This window comes from Calliphora vicina, chromosome 1, assembly GCF_958450345.1.
Source record: "Calliphora vicina chromosome 1, idCalVici1.1, whole genome shotgun sequence".
Classification (NCBI taxonomy): Eukaryota; Metazoa; Arthropoda; class Insecta; order Diptera; family Calliphoridae; genus Calliphora; species Calliphora vicina.
The window spans coordinates 40,694,207-40,721,032 of record NC_088780.1 but is presented as its reverse complement, the minus strand read 5'-3'; positions in this window follow the sequence as shown (position 1 = coordinate 40,721,032).

Genomic DNA, 26,826 nt, shown 5'->3' with positions numbered 1-26,826 from the left:
AGTTTTTAAAGTAAATGACGTCCAAAGAAATTATAAAATTATTTAATTACACTCAAATATTAATCCTCAAGTCTTAAGGTTTTCACCAATTTTAAATACTTATATAAAAAGCTTATATTTACTCTTCAGAATCTCCAGAAACCTTGCACCCTTTCACATATTTAAACGTTTTCTAATATATTGCATCAATATTGTCTTGCGTGATCAAGATTGTGTAACGGGAAAATTATTTGCCCACTCTTCGCTACTACAGCAGTATAGTGAAGTGTTGAACAGATCATACATTTTTAACAAAAAATCTTTGTCTTCGTGCAGTGATACGAAATTCATTCATATAAAGTTTGAAGACTTTCACAATTATAGTGCTCGAGATATTGGATAATAACTATTTACCTTGTATGATAGGTGCCACGCTTGCTAATACAATCCCTCCACAACCATAGTTCTCCAGATATTCGAAAATTACTATTCACTTTGTTTAGAAGGGCCCACGCCCCCTGTTCCGATCCGTCCCATTTTTGGTTGAACTCATGCACTGATAAAAAATTGGTTCGTATAAAGTTTGAAGTATGTCACGATTGTAGTTCTACAGATATTCGAAAATAACTATTTACTTAACTATTTAAAAATTTCAAGTGGTTTTAACTCCTATAAATTACAGACAAACAAACAAACATATACATATTAAGATATGCTTAAAAATATATTTGAAGTTTTGTCATTATTCTTCCAAATATATGGACATTTTTACTAAATATTTATTATCTTGAGATCCCCTTGGCCCCTCTCTGAATTTTGTACGTAATGTAAATAAAACAATGACATAATATTTTGAAAAATCTTTTGAAAAGAAATTTTCTGAGATATACTTTGTTCAAAGACAATTTATTGGTTTACTGACCTGTGTTAAAAAGAAAAATATTTTTAGGAAAATATATTGAAACTACCATAAGACCAATATTTTTAAAATTAGATAAGCAGCAAAATGGTTATATAAAATAGAAATTGACCATTCTTACATAAAATTTGAACATTGATCCACGCCAATAGACAACCCAAAGCGAATTTAAAATTGTTCAGCAACTTAAAATTTAGTATGTTAATAAAGCAGCTGTGTACCAAGTTTTAACAAATTGACTCGTCCAATCTTTTTTATTCAAATTTCAACATAATTTCTTTCAATCTAATATTTTAACTTCATTCAAAATATACCTTGTATTGGAATTATCGTATAAAAAACAAAAATGCTTTGTGTGAACAAGTCCTGTAAGAGTTTGTAATTATCAAAATTGAACGTATGTATATAGTTAAAACTTCATGTTGATATGAGTTATTTCATATCGTTGTAAAAATAAAAATATCTTTTGATGATTGTGATCACTACAATAAATAACTATTTTGATTGATTAATTTTTCAAAATTTGTTTTACATCTGAATTTACAATATAAAAATTAATTTTATAAGAATAATATCTCCTTGATTATTGATATGAAATGCTTCGCAGTGGTATAATGCCCTAAATTAATGAGTTAACAAAACAATACGATTGATATTGCCAGGCATTCTCGATTAAATGTAAAATATTCATGTATACATGATTGTTTCTATACAATGTTCTAAAGCATGTTTCTCTATTATTGATTACATACAACATACATAGGCTAATAAACATTAGAATGGCTCACAAAAAAATATGATGCGATCAGCCCCTGAAAATTAAGATTGATTCAATTATTGGTTATCTAGTACACCTTGTTTTTGCTTCACGAAACCTCGGATGTTATAAATATTTTATTTTAAAAAGCCTTAAAATGGAAAGTATATTTAGTTTTACAAATAAATTATACTGCTGACACACAGTGCTTTGTTTTCATATAGGCAATGGACAAAAATAGAAGGAGTATTCCAGACGAATAAAAATAAGTAGAATATTACCTTTTGGTAAGATTAAGAAAAAATATAATTCTTGAAAAAATCCGTGCAAATAACATATAATTTTGAATAAAATTCACAGTTATACTCCTAACATTTTAAAATTTGGTTATAATCATTTTAATAATGTTATTGTTGTTTGTGAAAATTGTTATTACAATTACAGTAAGGATTCGGGTGGCTGCCATACATCCTTTTCATTAAAAAACCTATAAACCAGAATAAAATTATTAATTTTCAGAAATTATTGTTCTCTAATAATATTAGATGCAAAATTATGAGAATTTCATCGGAAGGATATTCATAATTAAGAAATCAAGATTTCAATATCCTGCATAACATCTATTTTTTTTAAAAAAATTCGTAAAAATCGTTTTTTATTTTGGAACCAAGCATTAATTTAGTAATTAACATTTCAATTCTATCAAGGATGTACATAACTGCCATATATCCTTTTTTTTAAAAAATAGTGAAATATTGTATATATTTTCTAACATCGGAAGGACGGATGGAAAGACATTTTCAAATGTTGATAGCCTTATGGTTCAGCTGTAATATTAGAAACTGTATGTTGGAATATACTTAAAGTGTTGCTAATATCAGCAGGGGCTCATATTACTATCTCAACCTAAGGATATGTTTATATTCAATTATTGAGTTACATTTATGGTAAAAATGTATTATTTATGGCTGCCATCAAAAACAAATTTTTTTTAAAGTTCTAGTCAAAACGGACAAATAATGATTTCACATTATAATAAATAAGAGACAAGCATTAGATAAAATTAGAGAAATTAAAATTGATTAACATGTTTTTTTTTCAAAATTAAATCAAACTTTGGCATTTTTTTTTTGATTTCAGCAAAAAAACATACAACATCAAGAACGAAGTAAAGACATATTAATAAATTTTATGTCACTAAACTACTTTTGCTAAATAACGCAATATTTCTTAGTTATTTAAAAGAAAAAAACGGTATTATTTTATAAAAAACCAAAAATCTGGAGCTATTTCCCCAAAACTTCAAATTGAAAATTTACGAATTGTGAATTTATACATTTAAACAAAAACAAAATTTTAATAGTTTTCATACGAAAGGACAACTAGAGATTACATTTTCTTAGAGATACTAATAAAGGCTATTCCATAGTAAAATATAATCAAAATAGATTAACATATATTTTACTAATATTCCAACAAAGTTTTAGAATTTCAGGCTTACAATAAAAATAATGTTAATTATTAAAAAATGCGCAGATTAAACTGTTAAACCTTTTTTGACCAAAACAGTAATTTTCCATAATTCTACATTCATAGTCTTTCATTTGCAGCCAATCGCGAGTTTATGCCTTTTTTTACGAACTTTTAACACTTATTTTAGTTAACCATAAAAAAAAATATATTTTGCTCCATAAAATTTATGTTGAAAATGTACTAAATTTAGCGACCTCTAGTGAAGACAACAATAGATATTTATAAAAAAGTATTTTTTACACGAATGAGTTATTTAGTTGTCTATTGAAAAATATAAATTTCATTAACATCAAAGACATGATCTTGTTTTAGATTTTTGTCCATTGAACAAAGCACTGTGTGACATCTATAGTTATATAGGATAAACATCAGAAAACGTCTGCTCTTTTCACAAAATTTTAAATCAATTTTATAAAAAATTTTCGCTTATCGCATCAATGCCGAACTTCGTCCTTCAGAAAATCTGTTTCTTGTGGTTTGTTCACGTAAATTCGGAATTCTCGTGCTACCAAAGGGCTCATCGAATCAGCCGTATTTGATTTGCTGTTGATGCTCGAACAAATTCTGATTGATACTAATGCAAAAGCCGAGAAAACATTTCAAAAGTGGAATGAACATAACAGTTGACGAACATCTATTTGCATATCGCGTTAGAACTAGATTTACGCAGTACATCCCATCCAAGCCTGCAAAGTATGACATAAAAGTCTGGTTCGCATGCGATGCAAAGTCATTCAATCCATTCAATGTAGGAGAGAATGTTGTGCAAATACTGGCCATCCCTTGGGAAAACACCGGAAGAATCTGTGACACATTTTTCACATCATTGAATCTGGTTAGGGATTTTATTTCAACTACATGCTAAACTTTGCACTGCCTTTTGGCAATATTTTTTAACATGCTAGATATAAGCGCTATAGCCGCATTCATTATATATAGTCGGAAAACAACGACCACATCCATCAAACATACAAACGACCAAAGTTCCTGCAAAAAGATCTTCATGCCTGCAATTGGACAGTACTCTAAAAATCCAAGGACATTAGGCCATGTTCCAACAGGCCTGGCTATTGAAATGTCACTCGGTAGTTCTCCTGTTTCTGGCACTAGTATGAACCACTTCCCTGATATTTCTAACGACATACAGGCCATGCACCCTGTTCCTTGTCTATATTGTGAAGATGGAAAGCGTTAAACTACACGAAAGATTTGCAGTTGATGTAAAATCCCACATGCCACCACATATAAATCGTTTAAATTTTTTTTCACCTTAAATCATATACATATTTCTTAATAAATATTCAATTATAACACTAGTGCTTTTTATACCCTACACCACCATAGCAGATGTTTGTAATAAAATTCAACACAAATAACTTCCATATAGACGTAAATAACACGACTTAATTTCATGGCGATCGGTCCATAATTGATCATATCTCACATATAAGGCCCATTTCCGAAAATCAGTCACGAATATAATTTACTGATATTTTAAAAGAAAAAAGTTTTTGCACATTTACTTAGTGTAGGGTATTATATTGTCGGGCTTGACCAACCATACTTTCTTACTTGTGTCCATATGTTGACATATTTTTCCATACAAAAACATATTTGTCACAAATGTATAAATGCCAACTTGTATCAATGTTAGGACAAAATATATCGGAAATTTTTATGAAATATAAAGCATCTACATTAGGGTTGCCCTTAATAAAGGAAAGTTTGATTTTTGCCAGTCTCACCCCCCAGTTGGGTTACCATTTGTAAAAAAATCACCCTGAACAAATTTTAGGTAAATCGGTTGGAATTAAGACGTGCAAGCATTCTGAAATTTAGAGATGCCAAAAAATTGGTTTTTCTCGAAAATTTCAAAATTGAAATCACAGGCACGGAAAAACTATAAGAGACATTTTCATAATTTTTCACATTTTTATTCCCTATTATATTCTTAATAAATCCCAATGAGATGATCAACAAATTCTGAAATTTGTTTAACAAAATTTTTAAAAATTTGAAAATGGAGTTTTGAAACTGCCGTTAAAAAAATTTTATTTTTTTTGTTCATACCTAAGAATAGGTTAACGGTATCCTACGAAGACAAAAACTCCTATACAAGTATATATGGACATATTTTAAGTAAAAATAAGCTTTTATTTTAATATTTATCAAAATATGTTAATTTTGTTCCTACATTTCTTGTTCTAGTGGCCTGAGACGCGTTAATGGCCTGGCGAATTTTTAATAACTTTAACATTTTTTGACCAATTTCTGCTTTTTATGTCTCATTAGAATGACAATTACGTACACATTTTTATTCTTTTAAATAAAATTGCAAAAGTAATTTTTTAATGGCAAAATTTTTACAAAAACTGAAAAAAATTAATTTTTTCCCCTTGTAAATGCTTCTCAAAACTTCAGAGGGCTTGCGGCACGTCTTATCCCCAACCGATTTACCTAAAATTTTTTCAGGATGATTTTTTTACTAATGTTCACCAAACTGGAGGGTGAGAATGGCCAAAATCCAACTTTTGTTTATTAAGGGCCACCCTAATCTACATATGTATACTAAATTCTAATAAAAAATCTATGAGTCTCGAACAAAAATGTTCAATTTAGTATCTTCAAATTAAACAGACTTCATTTTGAGGGTGTAATTAAACACGCGCTTTTAATTTGTACGAAAGTAGAGCCATTCTAATGTTCAGATTCATATGAATTTATGTATGTACGAGTTTCTATTAAAATTGAATGTATGTATAATAATGAACGTTATAAACAACAATATACTGATAATTTTTGGGTAATGTATAAGTATAAGTACATCAGTATTCCATACAAAACAAACATACGCGGTAATACATTCATATTAGAATTGAGTTTAGAGCAATTAGACAATATTTCATTATTAATGTGTATTAATTTTTAAGATTTAAGACGAATTAGGAAGATGAACTGATTAAGAAATATAAACCATTTGTATATTATAGTATTAAGTAGTTGAACTTATAAACTAAATTTTTATGTAAATTAATAATGAAAGTATTATTTTCTAATAATATATAATAGGGCATATCTGCCAACACCGATTAACATTAAAATATAGTAATCGATTTTGTAACCATACCAACAATATAAAAAAACATTATGCTGCAACTAAAAAAGCAGGGGTTCTCATATAGAAATACTTTTAGTTTTTCTCGATCACTTCGTTTACTTATTTAATTTAATCACCAATCTTTAAGTAAAAAAAACCGAACTTATTATTTTAAATAAAGAACCAAAACAGTGCGCTTAATAAATCACAGAATAGCAAAGAGAACAATCGTCCATATATTTATTGTAATAAGGCTTTCAAAAATACATAAAATTTTAATTACCCAGTAATTAAACCTGTTGATAGTATTCTTCAATTCCCTATTATAACATGTAATTTAACATTCACTTACATCACCAATTCAACGCTTAAACATACAATTAAATATAAATTAAATTATTATCATTCAAATTAAAAGCGGGTCATTTGAATGTAAAACATTTATTTTCTCTACTTATTCTTCGGTAGTTGTTAATCGAAAACTTATTTCTGTGCAGAACTTAAAACCATAAACTTTATCCAAACGTAATTTCTCTCAAGATGAACTGAAAAGGGATGAATGAATACAAAAAAAAAAATAAATAAAAGGAAAAATAATTCTGTTCTTGTTAATTTGCTTTCGTTTTCTTTTCATTTCGTATCCACTTAACTTTCTTTGAAAAAGTTTAAAATCACATTTAAAACAACTGCAAAATAACTATCGATAAAAATCATGACGATATTGGGATTTCTTTTCTTGTTGTTGGCTTCTTATCCTTTTTTTTATTATTTGGATTTTCAACTACAATATTCTTGAAAATAAAAGCCACACAAAATACTTTACTTACCATAAACTGCAGCTGTGTGTAACATTCGTGGCTGGATGGCTGACTCACTGTTGTGGAAGGAAAGAGTGGAAAAAACACAACATCATCAGGAAAACTATTACAAACACAAAATATACAATTTAAGGATACAGCAGTACACATATGAACATAGAAATATACTCTCTTGTATACTACACATCCATAGATACATGCGAACTCTTGTATTAATGGTTGAACTAGAACATACACATGCATTTTCACATCAAAAACATATGCATACTTATTAGGAGGGTACGTATTTTATCAGAAATTCAAAATTTTTGTTCAACTAAATATCAAAAAAATTACAAATTATTTTCGATTATAATAAATACCAAATGATGACCGAATATAAAATGTTTGCTGGAAAATTAGCTGCCATTTAAAATATAAAGAGTCGTATAGAAGATCTACAAAAAACGTACATACATATTTAGGTTATCACTTTTAGGTCAAGAGTTATTTTGGTTTATTTATTTTTTTTTTAATTTTGTTCGATTTCGAGTTCGAAATTTTTTCTAAAATATCATCTACATTTGCGATAAAATTTAGAACACTATAAAAACAACTTGCTAATAGTTAACTCGTCCCTATAAAAAGTTACACGCATCCAAAGTTGGAACATGTAAAAATGGCCGTATTTTTTTACATTTTTTCCAAAACACATTTTGCATGGAATATATAAAAAAACGTTGAAATTTTCAAAATGGAGCTCCTGATGAATAGATATAAGCTTTTTGTATAAATTGTTGATATTGGTGAAAACCTTAGGACTTGGAGATTAGCAGTTTAGTGAAATGAAATAATTTTATAAATTTTTCGGACGTCATTTACCATAAAAACAAAAAAATTTAAATATAGGGATTTTCCATGAATAAAAAAAAATATATTTTTAACACTTAAAGATATAATAACAAACTTTGGAAATAATGTAGATCCAAATATCACTGTAAATATACGGTTCGATAGATAAGATTCCAATAGTTTATGAGTAGATGGTGGCAGCAAACATTTTATTTTATATACCAGGCCTTTGTGCCATACTTTGTCGAAAGCTTGAGCGACATCCAAAAAAATATAGCTGAACAATATTTCTTTGATTCAAAGGATTTTCTTATCTCTCCGGTTATACGATTAACTTATTCGATTGTTCCGTGGCGTTCCCGGAAACCAACTTGATGAACTGGGATTATATTTTTCTCATTTAAAAATAGTATGATTTTCTTTTGGAACACTTTTTCGAACAGTTTCGATAAGCAAGGAAGTCTATAGGAGGATGGTACGGTCAAGTCCTTACCTGGCTTTGGTATCATTATTATCTGAGAAGTTTTCCAATTTGTCGGAAAAACTCCATGTTTAAAGGTCACATTAAATATTGTAGACAGCACAATTATTGCCACACTCGGTAGGTTTTTAATCATAGTAGGTGTAACAGAATCATTTCCAGGTGATTTTTTTAATATTATATTATCCTTGATTACTTCGTTAATGTTTTCTAGGCTTATATCTAATATGTCATGTGTAATTGTATCACGGGGGAACAAGAGCGTGCTCTCTCAGCTGGTTTGGCGGTTAAATAATTTTTGTTGTAGCTGGGGTCATTTATTTTTTTGTTTTGATCACTCTCCCCGTTAAGAAATATGTAGGCATTTCTGCCGTTCATACTGAGCCTCCTCTCATCATAAGAATTCATGTGCTCTTTAAAACAAACAAAAGGAATTAACACTTTTTACTTTTTTTAAACCAGTTGTTTTTCTTAAACAAAATTGCTTTTGCAAATTTTTATATTTATCACTAGACACAAATATAATTTCAAAGCGTCCAATCGCTAATTTTTAAAATTTTTATTTGCACTAAAAAACAATAAAATTTTAAGAAAACAAATAGAGATCGAGATTTTTTAATATTGATGTCAGAAAATTTATATTTAAACATGTATAAAATGCAACAACTATTTTGAATTGGAGTTTTTTTAAACATTTATTTTATTTAAATATTGCTACTTTTATCCAAACCTCAAAACTTCAAATGAAATGTACAACCTATGAATGTTATCCGATTTTGCTAAAATCATTAAGGAGAGGAGCAATTTACACCTTAGAGCATCAAAAATTGGAAAAGTATAAAATTAGCGACACCTTAATACACAACACACACACCCCTATACACGCAAAAACAACATGAACAGCAGCAGCAAAAGGTGTTAAAACAATTAACTGTTGGCATGTTTAACTTTTAGGTTTTTACGGTTTTCTATACTGTTGTAGTTCTTTTTTTGCCAGGTTGTTTCTATTTTTTTCTCTTATGTACTTTTTTTTTTTGCTGATTGTCGTTAGCAATGAATGCTGCTGCATATGTGCTGTACGCTGTCACAAGTGCAGTTAAATACAACAAAAAATACTTATTTTTATTTCTCACATTCTCTCACATTCATTCGCCTACACACTAAACACCAAACACACTAACACTCACTAAATAAAACTATAAGCTTAATGTAAAAGTGTCACAAATGCACACCTGCACATTGACATAAATAGTTATTTTAAAATCAAGATAAGTATGAGTACTTGCAAACAATGGTAAATATATTAAAAAGAGTAAAGAAAATCTTTATTTAAGTGATTTAAATGAATTAATTTGTAAACAGTTTTCTAATACATATAATCCAAATTTTGCCAAGCTACAAATTTGACAGATGAATGTATTGGAAAGCTGTTTTGATGACAAGTCGATCAAATTTGAAATATGGTTTTTGAACATTTAAAAAATGTACTTTTTCGAAGTATACAATGTAGTTTCAATTCCGCCAAAGTATTGCTTGATCGAAGTACTTTTTAAATTTAAATTTACAAAGCATGACGCCGCACAGTGGTATGGAAAAAAAGAGGGAAATTAACTAAACACTTAGTCCGATTGGAATGAAATTTGACATGCGCAAAGAAGAAGTGCTGTCGAATTTAAGTTTGAATTTGAACAGCATGGGCCCAACAGGGGTGCGGTCATTTGAAAATGTTTGATACAGAGGGGACCAGGTTCATCAAGAAAAGCCAATTTTTTATGTAAAATTAAAATTTAGGGCAAAAATCCTTAAATTGCATAGTCGATATCAAAATATAGTAACCCATTTTAGATGGCCAAATATGTTCTTAATTATTTTTAAAGGGTTCCAATAACCCCGTTCTTTGTAGCCAAAAAACTAAAAAATCCAATTTTTGGGATTTTCAACACTTTTTTGGGAATTGCGGGCATCCTGATTACAAATTTAATAATTTGTTTTTATTTTTCCATTTTGAATAGAAAATCCATATAACTGTAAAACTTCATTAAAAAATATTCATAAATAAAAGTTAAATTTAAATTTGAAAAATCTGCATCATTGCAAAAACTCAATAAAATGCTTTTTTTGTAATATTTGTCTATTCCCTCGAATATTCCCTAGTCCCTCGATATGCAAATATATTAAGTTAAAATAATGGTCAACAGCGCGAGCATTTCATATTCATTTTAGACAAATATATGAACTTTTTATTACGTTTGTATCTTGTTAATATTTTACATTCATTATAAACAGATTTTTATTTTGTCTGCCTTGACGTGTTCATAATGTGGCTTAAAGTATAACAAAAAGAACATAATACAAAAAATATGTTTATGAAAAAAATATGAAATGTGCTTCAGCAGGGAACATTTTCTGTTAAATTGAGTTTTTCTGACAGCATTTTATACTGTTAATGTGATACATAAAATTTTCCTTTATTAAAATACATGTCGTTAATATGTTTTTGATTTGTTATTAATTGGATTTGTTTGCGTTATATTTTCAAGTGAAGGTATGGTTAAAGTGTCATCTATTAAATGACAAATTCAAACAGAGAAGACAAATTAAATATTGATCATACGCCGTGTGCGTAACTAACAGGTAACACTTTGACATTTACAATTAATATGTAGAAGTAAAAGGATTTTGTGGTTGACACATTTGACAATTACAGATAAATAGAATAACATAGATTAATTTGACAAAATATTTGTATGTTTTTTTGGTTTTGTTTCTAATAAAAACTTTAATGCAAACATTTTTAAAATTAAAAAAAATCAATATCATAAAACTTGTATACTTATAATATTCATATTTGGTAGTTTTTTTTTAGAAACTTTAACCTATTTGACACTTTTTTTGTAAAGTATATTCTATATTATGTAATAACCATACAAATACATAAATATGAGGTCCCCAATACATAAAATAAAATTTACTTTCAATAAAATTTACCTTAATGATAAATTTGGAAAAATGTATTATATCCAATTTTGATAAAATTTTAGTTCATTAAATAACGCAACAATTAAATAATATGCTGAGAATTGAAATTCGAGTGTGAAGGATTACATGTGTTCATAAAGTTTTGTATATTTTTAGAAAATATTTTTTCATGAGAAAATAACTCTAATTTGCATCATTCGATACAAACTTTCGCAAATTGACATATTTTGAGAGCCGGGTGTTAAAGGGAGAAAACAGGAAATTGGTTCCCTTTTCTAAGTTAATGTTGGTTAATGTTACTTTTCTAATATTATAAATAAACCAACTTATAAACATAAATATTAGAGTGGGTCAATTTTTTTCTCGACAAAACGGCTATCAATATCGTAATCTACGATTAATTCTAAGAAGTTTTGCCGAAGAAACCATGGGTATAAAATCAAAATGGAACTTCCCATTTTTAATGCGAAACTTTTACTTTCGTATTTTACATTTTTGTTTAAATATGCTAACATTTTATTGAGCCTTTTAAGAAACTTGACTATATTTGGGATTTTTCGAAAGGAAAGAAAGGCAAAAAAGATGAATTTTTGCAAATGGAGAAGACTAACAATAAACTACACCCGAGGATGGCTACAAAATCTCATATTGTGGTTGTGCGAGAACCGAAACCCGATAAACCCCGAAACACAGTAGGGGAAATGAAAAATAAACAGGTAAGAAAGTATGGTCGGTCAAGCCCGACCATATAATACCCTACACTAAGTAAAAGAGCAAAAACGTTAGGCTTTATATGGGGGCTATGACCAATTATGGACCTATCACCATGAAATAAGGTCGTGTGATTTGTGTCTATATGAAGTATACCAACATTTTTAAGCGATTTATGCACGTTAAAGTGATTTTCGGAAGCGGGTCTATATGGGAGCTATGACTAATTATGGACCGATCGTAACAAAATTTGGTGACATGAATTTTGTATATATAAAACTTATTTGGAGCGCAATTTGTGGAGAGACATTTATAAATTAAACATTTATGACCGATAAAGTCCAATTTCAGAAGGACATTTGTATGGGGCTAGGTGAAATAATGTACCGAATTCAGCCAGTTAATATGTACCAAATTGATCGAAATATCTTAAAAATTGCGACCTGTACTCTGCGCACAAGGTTTACATGGACAGCCAGCCAGCCAGCCGACCAGACGGACGGACGAACGGACGGTCGGCTGGCTGGCCGAATCGACTCAGAAAGTGATTCTAAGTCGATCGATATACTTAAAGGTGCAAATAAATTTGTAAGTTCCAAACCGATAATCCGATTTTAATAAAATTTCTCACGACTATAGAGGAGGTGTTACTGAACTTAAGTTTTAAATTCGGGTGTCTCGGGTATATTAAAAATTAAAAATTATGGCAAATTTTTGTTCTATAACCGATTTGAAATATTTGCACATACATATGTAGAATCTACTAGAAGAGAACTACAAAAATATATTACCATAACATTATTTTATCTTTTATAGTTTACGAGATATTCACCATTGAAATTTAAAATTTTATGTTTTTTACCTACCTTGGTATGTATTTTTGCAAATACCGGATTCAAATCTCTCCCGATTTGTTTCAAATATATATTTTTTAATTACCAACTAATTTATTAGTATTATAAGGAAACCAGTTCAAAAGTTATGTGGAAAGTAAAAAAAATAAAATTTTAATTTTCAATGGTGAATATCTCGTTTACTATTTTGGTAATATGTTTTGTAATCGGATAGAGAACAAAAATTTGGCATCATTTTTAATTTTTAATATACCCGATACACCCCAATTTGGTGCCTTGAGACTCCACCCCACCTTAGTGTTGAAAAACCGAATTTAAAACTTAAGTTCAGTAACACCTCCTCTATAGTCGTGAGAAATTTTATTAAAATCGGATTATCGGTTTGGAACTTACAAATTTATTTGCACCTTTTTTATTTTTCATTTCCCCCACTGTGAAACAAAAGATCGGTTTTTGGGTTCTCGCACAACCACAATATGAGATTTTGTAACCATCCTCGGGTGTAGTTTATTGATAATCTCCTCCATTTGCAAAGATTCATTTTTTTTGCCATTCTTTCCTTTCGAACAATACCAAACATAGTCAAGTTTCTTAAAAGGCTTAATAAAATGTTAGTATATTTCAAAATTGGAAGCTCGGTTTTGATTTTAGACCCATGGTTTATTCGGAAAACATTCTTAGAATTCATAGTAGATTACGATTTTGCTAACCGCTTGTTGCATTTTTTGGCTCCATACAAATTGACCCAATCTAATAAATATACTTGACATGTAGATAGACATGGAAATATAACAAAAAATGTCTTTTAAAGAGTTTTTGCAAAAATACAAATTATTCAAATTGAATTCAAATTTTTATTTATGAATATTTTCTAACAAAATTTTTCAGTTGTATAGATTTTTCCATTAGAAATGCAAAAATAAAAACAAATTTGTTATTAGGAATCCCGCAATTCCCAAACATTTTTTTAAAAATCATCTAAAATGGGTTATTATATTTTTAAACAACTATGCGATTTGAGAAATTTTGCCCTAAATTTGAATTCTACATACAAAATTTGTGTTTTTTGGATGGACCTGGTACCACTGGTATCAAATATTTTAAAATTTTTTTTATTAAAAATATTTTACGAAAAATTGGCAAAAAGATATCGTCCCCTTAATAAAACAATATTGTATAATTTTTTTCTAGAACAAAAGTAATATTTCAGTTGATCTTTTGACCCACTTTGTGAAAGTAGAATTTCACCAAATTTTGAACATATGTAGAATCAGTTATGTAGATTCTTATTATTCAATAAAAAAATAATGGTGTATATGCTTATACACTATTGTTTTATTGAGGGGACGATATATATGTACTTATACACTTTTTTCCTAAAAAATTTCGAAAAATAGCCTTTTTAAATTATATATAAAAAACTTTTAAGTCGGTCATGATTTTTGAACAATGATTTTTCAGTTTGACATATACATACATACATTTATTTTTAGTCCAATATAAGAAAAATCGGGAAATATTTGGACCTGCTGTTATCAAAAAACTGTAGTACAGTGAAATGTTGAAAATCTAATTTTCAAATGCGAATATCTCCTAAGTTACAGGTTTTTTATAGTGTTCGATGAGGAGATTTATTTTATATGTAATTTTTTTGAACATACCCGAGGTGTCCTATTTTGTGGAACCCTGGCAGCGACCCTGGTGGTTTCATGAGTTCCAAGCTCAAGACTTAAACTCGACAACACTTTCTCTTTGCGCATATCAAATTTAAATGAAATCGGAAGTTTAGAAGTTACAGATTTATTTCCCTCTATTTTTTTATATCACTGTAAAATATCTATAAAATTAAAAATACTATAGTTTTATTCAAAATCATTAAAATGTATATTTTTTGCCACCAAAAAATTTAACATTTTGTATGGTCAATTAGACAAGTAAGTTTTACATCACTTCAGATTCATAATAATAATATATTTACTCTTAATATTTCATGTTTTTCATAGATTTTCATAATTTTGACGTTCGATATTTATTACAATTAAATTTTTCAATTGCAAACATTTATTTCTAATGCGATTTATTGCATTTCGAAACAAAGCACGGTGGTAAATTCCGACCAAAAATGTTTTTTTTTTTGTTTTTTTAATTTTTATAAAATTTTAATGGAAAATTTTTCTTAACACTTCGGAATATGCAGTATCATTATTATTTTGGCTATAAAGTGACTATATGGTTATTTATAGTTCTGTAAAGTCAAAGGTGGCCTGTGCTTTTTTCTTTAAATTTTTTTTTGGAAAATTAGCACATGTTTTTATAAAACAGTTAGCAGTTAACTATTCCATGTGGTTAAGGAGTTTTTCCGTGTTCTTCTTATATAAAAGTGAAGTGATTAGGAACTAGTTTTAAATCTATAAAAATTAAATTAAAAACAAAGTTTGAAAGGCCAGAACAAATTAAAAGGGGCTATTAGAGGCTAAGTCTAAATTATATCTAATACTGTAAAGTATCAAGAGTAAGTATTATAAATTTCTGATGCAATTATCTGCCATTCCAATAACCAGAACGATTTAAGTTATGATAGGTACAGGGTTGGTCCTATATATTCGCTTGTCACATAATCGCCGCGCTTTATCCTAAGCAAGCGATCCGATAGATACAACACTAGTTCGAAAGCCACTTTTGTAGTTCGAAAGATTTTCGAATCTCTCCAGTTAGGTGGTTAATTTACTCAATTAGTCCGTGATGCTCTCGGAATCCAAACTGATGATCTGGAATAATGTTTTGACTATTGAAGAATGTTAAAATTTATCCTTGGATTATTTTCTCAAATAGTTTAGACAAACAAGGCAATAAGCTAATCTTTAGGTATTTAGGATGATGTCAATGACAAATCCTTTCCAGGCTTGAGTAACATGATAATTTCGGAGATTTTCCAATCATCCGGAAAAACTCCTACAATTGTCACACCTGGTGGGTTTCCATTCATGGAAGGGAGATTTTTTAGTATAAGATTATCCTTTGTGATTTTCTGAACATCTTCTAGACTCTATTAATTCAGAGTCTGTTTCTATACTAACAGGTAAGTCCCCTAATACAAAATTATTTGATGGTGGTTTGTTTGGAACACATTACTTAAATGTTCAGCGAAAACTATGGCTTTATCCTTTGCACTACGCACTGAGGTACCATCAGATTTTCTTATCGAACTTTGGCCCTCTACGGGTGCACAGTGGTTTAGAAACTTTTTTTTGGAAATAATTCCGTATATCGGGAACTATTAGAGATATTGTTACGAAATTTCACATGGTTGAAGCTGAGGTATTTTTAAGTTTGTTCAGCTTCGTAGCGCTAATGGGGCTCAGTGCGTAGACCCTCAAAGTTGGTCATCTAGGATCTAAAACGCACCGCACAGTGGTTTAGAATCGTTTTTTTTTTTTTTGAAATAATTCGGTATCTCGGGAACTATTGGATACATTGTTACTTTCACATGGTTGATTTACGTTTTTTCAGCTTCCTAGCGCTAGTGTTTATAAACCGGTTAACCGAGAAACCGGTTTTTCTACAAAATCTCTGTTTTTTGCGAACCGGTTAATTTAAAATGTTGATTTTCGGTTAACCGGTTTATCCGGTTTATATCATTCGGATGACCGGTTTTTTTAAATTTGGGACTAAAATGAATAAATCTTATGTTTTGGTGCATTTTTTATATTTATTTGGGGTATTCACACGGTGTCCTATCAAGTCATATTGTCATAAAGTACTAAAGTTTTACAATAGTTTTAAAAAATTGTTGTTGTGCTTCAAAGAAAAAAGTCATAAAATAATAAGACCTTTTATACTGTGTTTATTGTTTTGTCATAACTAAACAGTGTAAATCTAAGTCGAAAGGGAAAACCTCTTCATCGAGCCGGTGATAATATTTAGAAGTAGCCGCATTGAGACATATAAAAAAAGTAAGAAAATGTTCTTTGTATACTTTAGCTGACTGGCAGCCACCAAACGTATTTAAAATAATCGCCGTCAGAAAAATTTGCCGGCTTAGTCACCGACAACAGCTGTTTATGTTTATGTACTTAAACAATTTATTTTGTGGCAAGAAATTTGTTAATATATTTTTTTAAAAATGGATGGTTTAGAAGATTCTCAGGTAAGATATTATTTAATTTATTATTAAGTTTATTTAAATTAAATTGTTTTTGGCATTTTTTATTAAAAATATTTGTAATTGTTTATAATTGTTTTTTTCTTTTATCAGCTGAATCAAATTTGAAATAGCACACTAACTTATAAGGGTTGCTCACAGCAGTCATATTTTTTCGTGTTATTATTTTATGACATACGACTTTATGACTACCGTGTGAATACCCCAATTGTGTACACATTATATTAAACACTAGGTCTGATTTGAAACCTAAACTACTGATTTACAATATAAAGCTCTTTCGATAAAACTTTTTAAGAATTATAATGATTCTAAATAGAGGAGGAGGATGGGTTTACTTAAAAAATTTTCAGAATAAATTGCATATAATGAAGATATTAAAAATTTAAATTAAATTCCGCATAATTCTAGAAGTTAAGCTAAATCTTACAAATGATTCATTATAAACTTAGTGATGATTTTACCAAACGTTAAATTGAATTTGATGTATATTCAATAAATTTTACTTAATTAGTGTTTTGTTCTTAAAATTGTATTTTAATAATAATTTCGTTAGTTTAGTGTACAAAGTTTCTTTTCAGAAATAAATGTTCTAAAATGCATGATTTGAAATCTTTTCGAAATCTGATAAAAAAGTTTTATTAATATATGATTTATAATGACTAATAATCACAGTTAAGGAGAACTGCGTGAAACCAGTTAACCGGTTTTTTCGAAGTTGTTTAACCGACAAACCGGTTTTTTATAAACACTACCTAGCGCTAATGGGGACCAGTGCCTAGCACCTCAAAGTTAGACAACTTGGTTCTCAAATTTAAAAAAAAATCGCCAAAAATCAATTTATAATCCGAATGAGCTCATGAAGATCTACAAAAAGGTTAATTTAGGTGTAGGTTATCTTTATTAGTTGAAGCGATATTCAGGTTTATTTATTTTTTTAAATGGATTTTTTTGGATTTTTATAAAAAATTTGAGACTTGAGTTGACCAACTTTTAAGGGCTAATCACTGGCCCCCCTTAGCGCTAGGAAGCTGAACACCTCAGCTCCACCCAAGTGAAATCATATTGTTTTCAAAAACAAAACGTTTCTAAACCACTGTGCGGTGGCTTGATGTTCTTAGCTTCCTACCAAAGATAGAAGTTTATGTGATTGGTACTGGTTAAAGTTTCTGTGATCCTCTTCCAAATTAAGGGCTCTTCCACATCTCCTCTTTTCGAGGAGGAGTCTACTAAGATCTTTATTAGAAATATACAACTTAGGTTTATGAAGAATTTGGCACTTATGCTATGTTCTTCACACTTGGGCTTTTAAACGCGTTTAAGCAAAATTTTGATTAAGTTAACCAAAGCCGTTCACATTAAATTTAAGATGATTAAGTTGACACTAAAATTTATATTTCATTAAAGCATTAAATATGGAAATAAATACTTTTTTAAATATATCAGCAGATTATTTTAAACTTTTTAATTATGAAATTGTGAATATTGATGAATTATTTAATGTTTTTTAAGGAAAAAAAAACTTTTGTCAAAATTTGTTTATCAGTACTACAGTGAAAGGTGGCCGATGCTACATCATAGTCGGTTTGAGGTATGTTCAGGTGATTCTGTGTGATTAATGAACTGATTAAGTTTTAATCATGTCAATTTGAAGTGATTAAGTTATCATTTAAATGTATGGATAATCATCTCGATTTTGAAATGATTAGAGCTTAATCACGTTTAAGATGATTAACTTTGCAAATGTGAACATAATATTAGAGTGATCCAAGGCCGAAAAGATTAGAGAATTAAAGTCTCTGATACAATTATAGTATATTTCTCACACTGTGTGTTAAACTCAGTGTGGATATGGCCGCTGATGTATTTATATACCCTACACCACCATAGTGGGGAGGGTATTATGAGTTTGTGCATGATGTCCGTCCGTCCGTCTGGCTGTCCATGTAAACCTTGTACGCAGAGTACAGGTCGCAATTTTGAATATATTTCGATAAAATTCGGTACGTATAATTTTTCGGCCCTAGGACGAAGACTATTGAAACTGGCTGAAATCGGTCCATTATTTCACCTAGCCCCAATACAAATGTCCTATCGAAATTGGGCTTTATCGGTCATAAATGTTTAATTTATATATGTATCTACACAAATTTCGCTCAAAATAAGTTTTATATATACAAAATTCATGTCACCAAATTTTTTTACGATCGCTCCATAATTAGTCATAGCTCCCATATAGACCCGCTTCCGAAAATCACTTTAACAAGCTTAAATCACTTCAAAATGTTGGTATATTCACAAAATTCAACATAAATAACTTGCATATAGACATAAATTACACGACCTAATTTTATGGTGATCGGTCCATAATTGGACATAGCTCCCATATAAGGCCCACTTCCGAAAATCACTAACGAATATAAATTATTGATATTTTAAAACCAAAATATTTTTACTCATTTACTTTTTGTAGGGTATTATATGGTCGGGCTTGACCGACCATACTTTCATAATTGTTTATATTAGTCTTGAACAATGAAGTTTCTGTATGAGATGATGGATATTGGCCGTAATAGTTTAGTATAACGGGAGAATGATCAGAACATAGTTCGTACGATATTTCTGAGTTTCTATTTAAAGTCCTTGATATGACAAAATCAAATAGATTCGAGATATAAAATGATATAAAATCTAAACAATTTTTGGACCATTCTATATGTGGTACAAATTTGGTGAAATTCTACTTCCACAAAGTAAAAAGATCAATTCAAATATTACTTTTGTACCAGATGTCTACTAACACAAACATTTTAAACTCAATTATTTCGAAATGGCAAAATAATTATATACTACTAGCTTTACCCGGTGCGCTTCGCTACCCCTGTCGTAGTAAAATAAAAAATATATAGACTATTGACGCTTCCCAGTAAGTATCTATCTACGTTCCAAATTTTAATAAAATCGGTTCAGCCGTTTAGGCGTGATGCTCAAACAAATAAACAAACCAACAAACAAACTTACAAAGACATTTATATATTTATATAGATATAGATTGTTTTATTAAGGGGACGATATATTATTTCGATACTGCTAAATTATCGTATTTTAAAGTTGAATATATATTTATATATATCATATTTCATCATAAGTATTACAAATTTTACAATAAAACTAATGTTACCTCCACCGCATAATGATGGCTTAAAAAAATAAGTGTAGAATAGGAAAGAATTGTACGATTGTAATCATAACTGGATATCATGTGGTTTACTTAATTCATTTTCATTTGTATGTTTGTTTGTTTGTTAATGCTGGCAACGAATACAACAAAAACGACAAATATTGTGTATACAACAACACCAATAACAGCAATAAAGACAATCACAATAATGTCAACAACAAATAACTACCATAAGCTGGATCATTATACCAACAATATAAAAACCAAAAACAAATACAACTAAAAACAATCGAATCAAAGTGATAGAGGGTAAATGCTGCCGCTCCATTATCGAAACGGGGGGATGCTGTTGGGTGGCATGTGTTGAAACACAAATAATTGAACATTTTGTTTTTTTCTTGTTGTTTTTTTTTTTTTGAGGCAATAACGTTGTTTTCCCTGTTGGACTATGAAGGCAGCATAGTGAGAATCGTTTGAATGTAAGGTGCTGGAAGAAGGAGGAAGGACAATGTGGTAGGGGCTATAAATGGCTAAAAGCTAAGCGGATTAACACTGTTATTTTAAGTTCACCAAACGAAAGTAGAATAAATTAATGAGTTTTCCTTCTGTTCTCTGTTTGTGTTTGGTTTGTAATGTTTTTGTTTTCGTAATACTCGTTGTATTTATTTTGGTTTAGCTGTTTTTCGTATTTCGTTCTTGGTCTCAATACACTGTTTTTATGTGGCTTTGTGTACGCGTTTTTTTCCCACATCCTTATTCTTAGGTACGGATAAAAAAAGTTGATATTTTTTTACAAGTTGTATACTATGTTGTTACTGTAAAGCCCAGTTGGTAATGAAATCACACTCGTGTCTTTTCATAAGGTTTACTTTTCAACTTAGTCATGTTTAATTGGATGTGAATGAAACTATTCCCTTAGGTTGAAATATGAAATAAGTAAACAGAAGCTCTCACACTTTTTTTAAAAATCTAATCCAATTATTTAAAAATAATCGCCCGTATAAAGTGATGTCATAAAATTTTTTAAAAAAACAGTTTTTTATGTTTTAAAATGTAACAAAATAATGTTTTTTTAAAGGTGATTTAGGAGTGTTGTTTTTATCAGTTTTGTTAGAATTCAATATTAACAGGGAACTATGGGAACTATGGACAGATCTTTAGAAATTGTGATTATGTGAATTCCTTTTTCTTAAGACTCAATGAGTTAAACAAAATGGAAAAATTCTCATTATAGCTATGCCTTGTAAACAAAGATCCTCTTACAGACCTATAAGTCTACTGCTTGGCCAAGCAAAGTTAATTGATTAATTAAATAACCGGACCAAGTTCATCAATTTGGTTACCGTGAACAATATGAAACCAATTAAGCAAGAAGATAATAAAATTTTATAAAGATCAGTTAGATATATATTTGCAAAACTCTTGGTATTGCATTTTGTAAACATCGGTCCATAATTTGGTATAGCTCCCATATAGGCCGCTAAGCTCCTGAAAATATCGTTATTGCGATTAAATTCAATCAAAATATGCCTCGGATTTTGTTTTGAAATTTTGCTTTCAAATATTGTTTAAATTTAAAATTGTTTATGAATATGGGGAAAGTATTTAAAAGGGTAATAAAAATAAAATAGCAGTAAAAATATAATTTTTTTTAAAAAAAGCTTAAAATTTAGGGAATTTAAAAAAATTTACAATAACAAATTTGTTTGCTTGTATCAACCAGATCAGTTGCGACTAACGGAGGGTTACGGAAGTGGTCCTTATATGGGAGCTATGATAAAATTAGATGACATGACTTCCCTATATATAAAACTTGTTTGGATAGAAAGTTGTGTAGATACCTTATAATTTAAATATTTATGATAAAGTCGTCTTTCGAGAGGATATTTGGGCTAGATGAAATAATGGACCGATTTCAGCCAGTTTTAAAGGGCTTCGTACTTGGATCAAAAGAATTTTACGTATCAAATTTAATTGAAATATCTTTAAAATTTCGACCTTACTCAAGTTTAACATGGACAGCCAGTCAGACGGACGGACGCACATCGTATCAGAAAGTGATTCTAAGTGGATCGGTATACTTTAACCCTCTAACCGATAAGACCGTCTCAATACGGTCTTCTATATTTGGGTCTCAGTACTGTATTAAACATTTTTCGCTTTAAAATATTAAAAACCGTCTTTAGACAACACTTTTTTTGCATGTGTTATACTTCCCAAGATATTGTGACAAGTCGTTTGTCAGCTATGATCAATCAAGTACAAAAAGTCAAAAAATTAGCATCGAAAATTGTTTCGCAAATTTAACTATTAAAAAACAACATTTATAAAAAAATTATCGACTTCAAAATTTTACGGTAAGTAGGTACCATTTTATATTTCACTTTTAACTATAATGTATTTGAAGTAACAAAAAGTCAAAAGTTTGATTTAGAAAGGAAATACTGAAGGCCTTTTCAAGACGGCCTTGCCGGTTTATATGTACAAATATTATATGGTCGGTCAAGCCCGACTATATAATACCCTACACTAAGTAAATGAGCAAAATAATTTTTCTTTTAAAATTTCTATAATTTATTTTCGTGAATGAGTTTCGGAAGAGTGCTATGATGGGAGCTATGACTAATTATGGACCGATCGCCATGAAATTATATCATGTTATTTACGTCTATATGAAAGTTATTCGTGTTTAATTTTGTGTGTATACCAACATTTTTAAGAGATTTATGCTCATTAAAGTGATTTTCGGAAATGGGCCTTATATGGGAGCTATGACTAATTATGAACCGATCGTCCTTAAATTTGGTTGAGTTATTTATGTCTATATAAAAGTTATTTGTGTTGAATTTTATGTATATACCAACACTTTTAAGAGATTTATACCCGTTAAAGTTATTTTCGGAAATGGGCCTTATATGAGAGCTATGACCAATTATGTACCGATCACCATGAAATTAGATCGTGTGATTCGTGTCTATATTGAAGTTATTTATGTTGAATTATATGTGTATACCAACATTTTTAGGTGATTTATGCACGTTAAAGTGATTTTCGGATTCGGGTCTTGTATGGGACCTATGACTAATTATGAATCGATCATAATAAAATTTGGTGACATGAATTTCGTATATATAAAACTTATTTGGAGCAAAATTTGTGTAGATACTTATATAAATTAAACATTTATGACCGATAAAGTCAAATTTCGAGAGGACATTTGTATGGGGGCTAGGTGAAATAATGGACCGATTTCAGCCAGTTTCAATAGGCTTCGTCCTTGGGCCGAAAAAATTATATGTACCAAATTTCATCGAAATATCTTCAAAATTGCGACCTGTACTCTGCGCACAAGGTTTACATGGACAGCCAGCCGACCAGCCAGCCAGACGGATGGACGGACATCGTTTAATCGACTCAGAAAGTGATCCTAAGTCGATCGATATACTTTATGGTGGTGTTAGACTAATATTTTTGGGCGTTAGAAACATCCCACTATGGTGGTGTAGTGTATAAATATCAATTTGGAGCAAATGTCTGATGAACAATTTCTCGAGTTCATCGATTCAGTTGAGTTATGTAGACAGCACAGATGAAAGTATTGATAGCGATGACAGTGTTGCTGACTCCACTTATGTTCCAAAGACGAAACACCATCTCCGAAAATACATGCCTACCGTTTTGAAATCTACAATGGGTCCGGAGAAAATATAATTTTAACTGTTACACCAGACATTGTAGCAACGCTAAATGTTTGGAGATTCCTAATTTCGTGCATCACATATTGCTGCCGATCGACAGCGAAATGAACAAAGAGCAGATATGATTTTGCGTAGAATACATGGCCTCAATGCATGGAGTCGATGTGAATGCTGCATTATGGAAGTATAACAAATGTGTCCGCCTGTCATCGACATATGTAGGTATTGAACGTTTCAGAAGAACCAATCCTGGTGAACAAGAAATTCATCGAAATCAACTGTCCTCAAATTATTCGAGAATACAATGATCATGGGTGGAGTAGATCTCAGGTATGGTCTCCAGGTTCGATACCATATTTGAGCTAAAACTCGCAATATTATGATTGGGTTGTTCTACCATTTTGTGGACATGGTCTCTACAAATGCATTCACATACAGTTCTATTGACTATATCTACTTGAAAAAAAATTATTGGCTTTTTCGGATAAATTTTACAGACTTGCAGATTAGAGGGTTAAGATCGGTGTTAGACTAATATTTTTGGACGTTACAAACATTAGCACAAATGCATAATACTCAACACAATGGTGGTGTAGGGTATAATAGGGAACAATTTTAATATGTAAGAAAAAGGATATAAAGAAGCTAAACGAGTTATTGCTACAAACTAATGACGGATTTTTGAAACCGTGTAAATAAAGTTTTAAATTTTATTCAGGACCTTGAATATCCTTCCAATGACAACGGCAGAACAATAATTTCAGCAAAATTATGTTTTTATTAGGGGAAATAGGTTGTTTATGAAAAATGACATATGGCAACTAATCGAATCCTTGCTGCGATTAAAATGTTAATTGACACAAACATTAACAACCTTATTATAATGACAATAACCTAATTTTATACAAGTAAGAAAGTATGGTCGATCAAGCCCGACCATATAATACCCTACTCTAAGTAAATAAACAAAAACTTTTTTCTTTTGAAATTTTAATAATTTGTATTCGTGAGTGATTTTCGGAAGTGGGCCTTATATGGGAGCTATGACCAATTATGGACCGATCGCCATGAAATTTGGTCTAGTCATTTATGTCTATTATGTTGAATTTTATGTGTACACCAAGATTTTTTGGAGATTTATGCACTTAAGGTGATTTTCGGAATCGGGTCTTATCTGGGAGCTATAAATAATTATGAAATGAATTAAATATATATAAAACTTATTTGGAGCGAAATTTGCGTAGATATCGATAAAGTCCAATTTCGGGAGGAAATTTGAATGGCGGCTAGGTGAAATAATTGACCGACATCAGCTAGTTTCAATAGACTTCCTCCTTGGGCCGAAGAAATGTTATGCACCAAATTTTTTCAAAATATCTTCAAAATTGCGACCTGTACTTTGCGCACAAGTTTTACATGGACAGATGGACGAACGCACATCGTTTAATCGACTCAGAAAGTGATTCTGAGTTGATCGGTATACTTTGTGGTGGTGTATGATATAATAAGAGTACAACTGTATATTTTATCCAAAATTATATGGTCAGGATGTAATAAGAGCCATAAGTGTCCTTGCACTGATTTTTTAAAAAACTAAAGAAGTGGCCACTTAAAATTCGGACGGATTAAAATGAGCATAACTTTTAAATGAAACAACTTATGTTAACATTGTATACATGAAATTGAAGGTAAATTGTCTTTATTTCCAATACATTTTCTGGCCTTTCTTTTTATTCCACCTATTAATAGCTGCACAACTTTACTTCCCACTTCTATCGTTATTCCAGCATATTTATTCCACTTTGTTCTCATCAAAATCTAGTTATTTACTGTACTTGCACTCTTTTTCAATTTACGTTTAACAATTCTCCAATATATCTCGATTGGACGAAAATTTGGGCAATCGGTTTAATTGATGTGTTTTGCTATAACATCAATATTATTCTCATTATACGACTTCATGGTTGTATTTGAGTAATGACAACTTGTCATTGAGTAATAACAACTTGACTAAAACTTTGTATCAGATGTGTGATGTCTTTTAAATGACAACAATCGCTTTTCCAAACTATCTTTTTATATATAATTCTGAAAATTCTTTAAAAACATTTCTGAAAATCTTGACTCTTCTAACAGCAACTGCGGATTGCCTGCCAAATTAATATTTTTGTTCAATTTTACGTATTCATATTTAAAGACTACACAACCTCGAGCTGCCGAGATGTAAAATTTCTGACCTGATATCTGCCAAAAATCAGATTTTGGGTTTCTTTTAACACGACAAAGTCGGATTTTCTAGATATTTGTGCACAATTTTATCACTAGCTTCTTTTTCATTGTAGAAAAGCGGTAGATTTGTTGTTAAAAACATATGTAAATCTTTTTCCATTTTGATAACTGGGAGCTTTGTTATGATTACTGCAGTGCGTCCGGATTTTAAGTGGCCACTTCTTTATGTTAACCAATTTTTATTTGTACTTTTATTTTTGTCCATTACTATTACACTGTTCGTCGTAATAGTACTATAGACAAGTTACTTTCATTTATTTTGCAATCGACCCCACAGTACAGTGTATAAGATTACCACCATTATCTAAGGATTAAACCAATTGTTTGATGTACTAGTATGTACTAAAAATGATGACAATGCCTTGTGTTTTATAGATTGATTTATTATGAATTTCTGGTTATTTTGTCCATCCAACTAAAAATAGTTTACTTAAAGACATTTTCCCATTACCCCAGCAACACTTCAGACTATAATTTCCACCTGGGTTGTAATTGTTTCTACTCAAAGCTTTTTATGCTATTGAATATTTTTTCAGT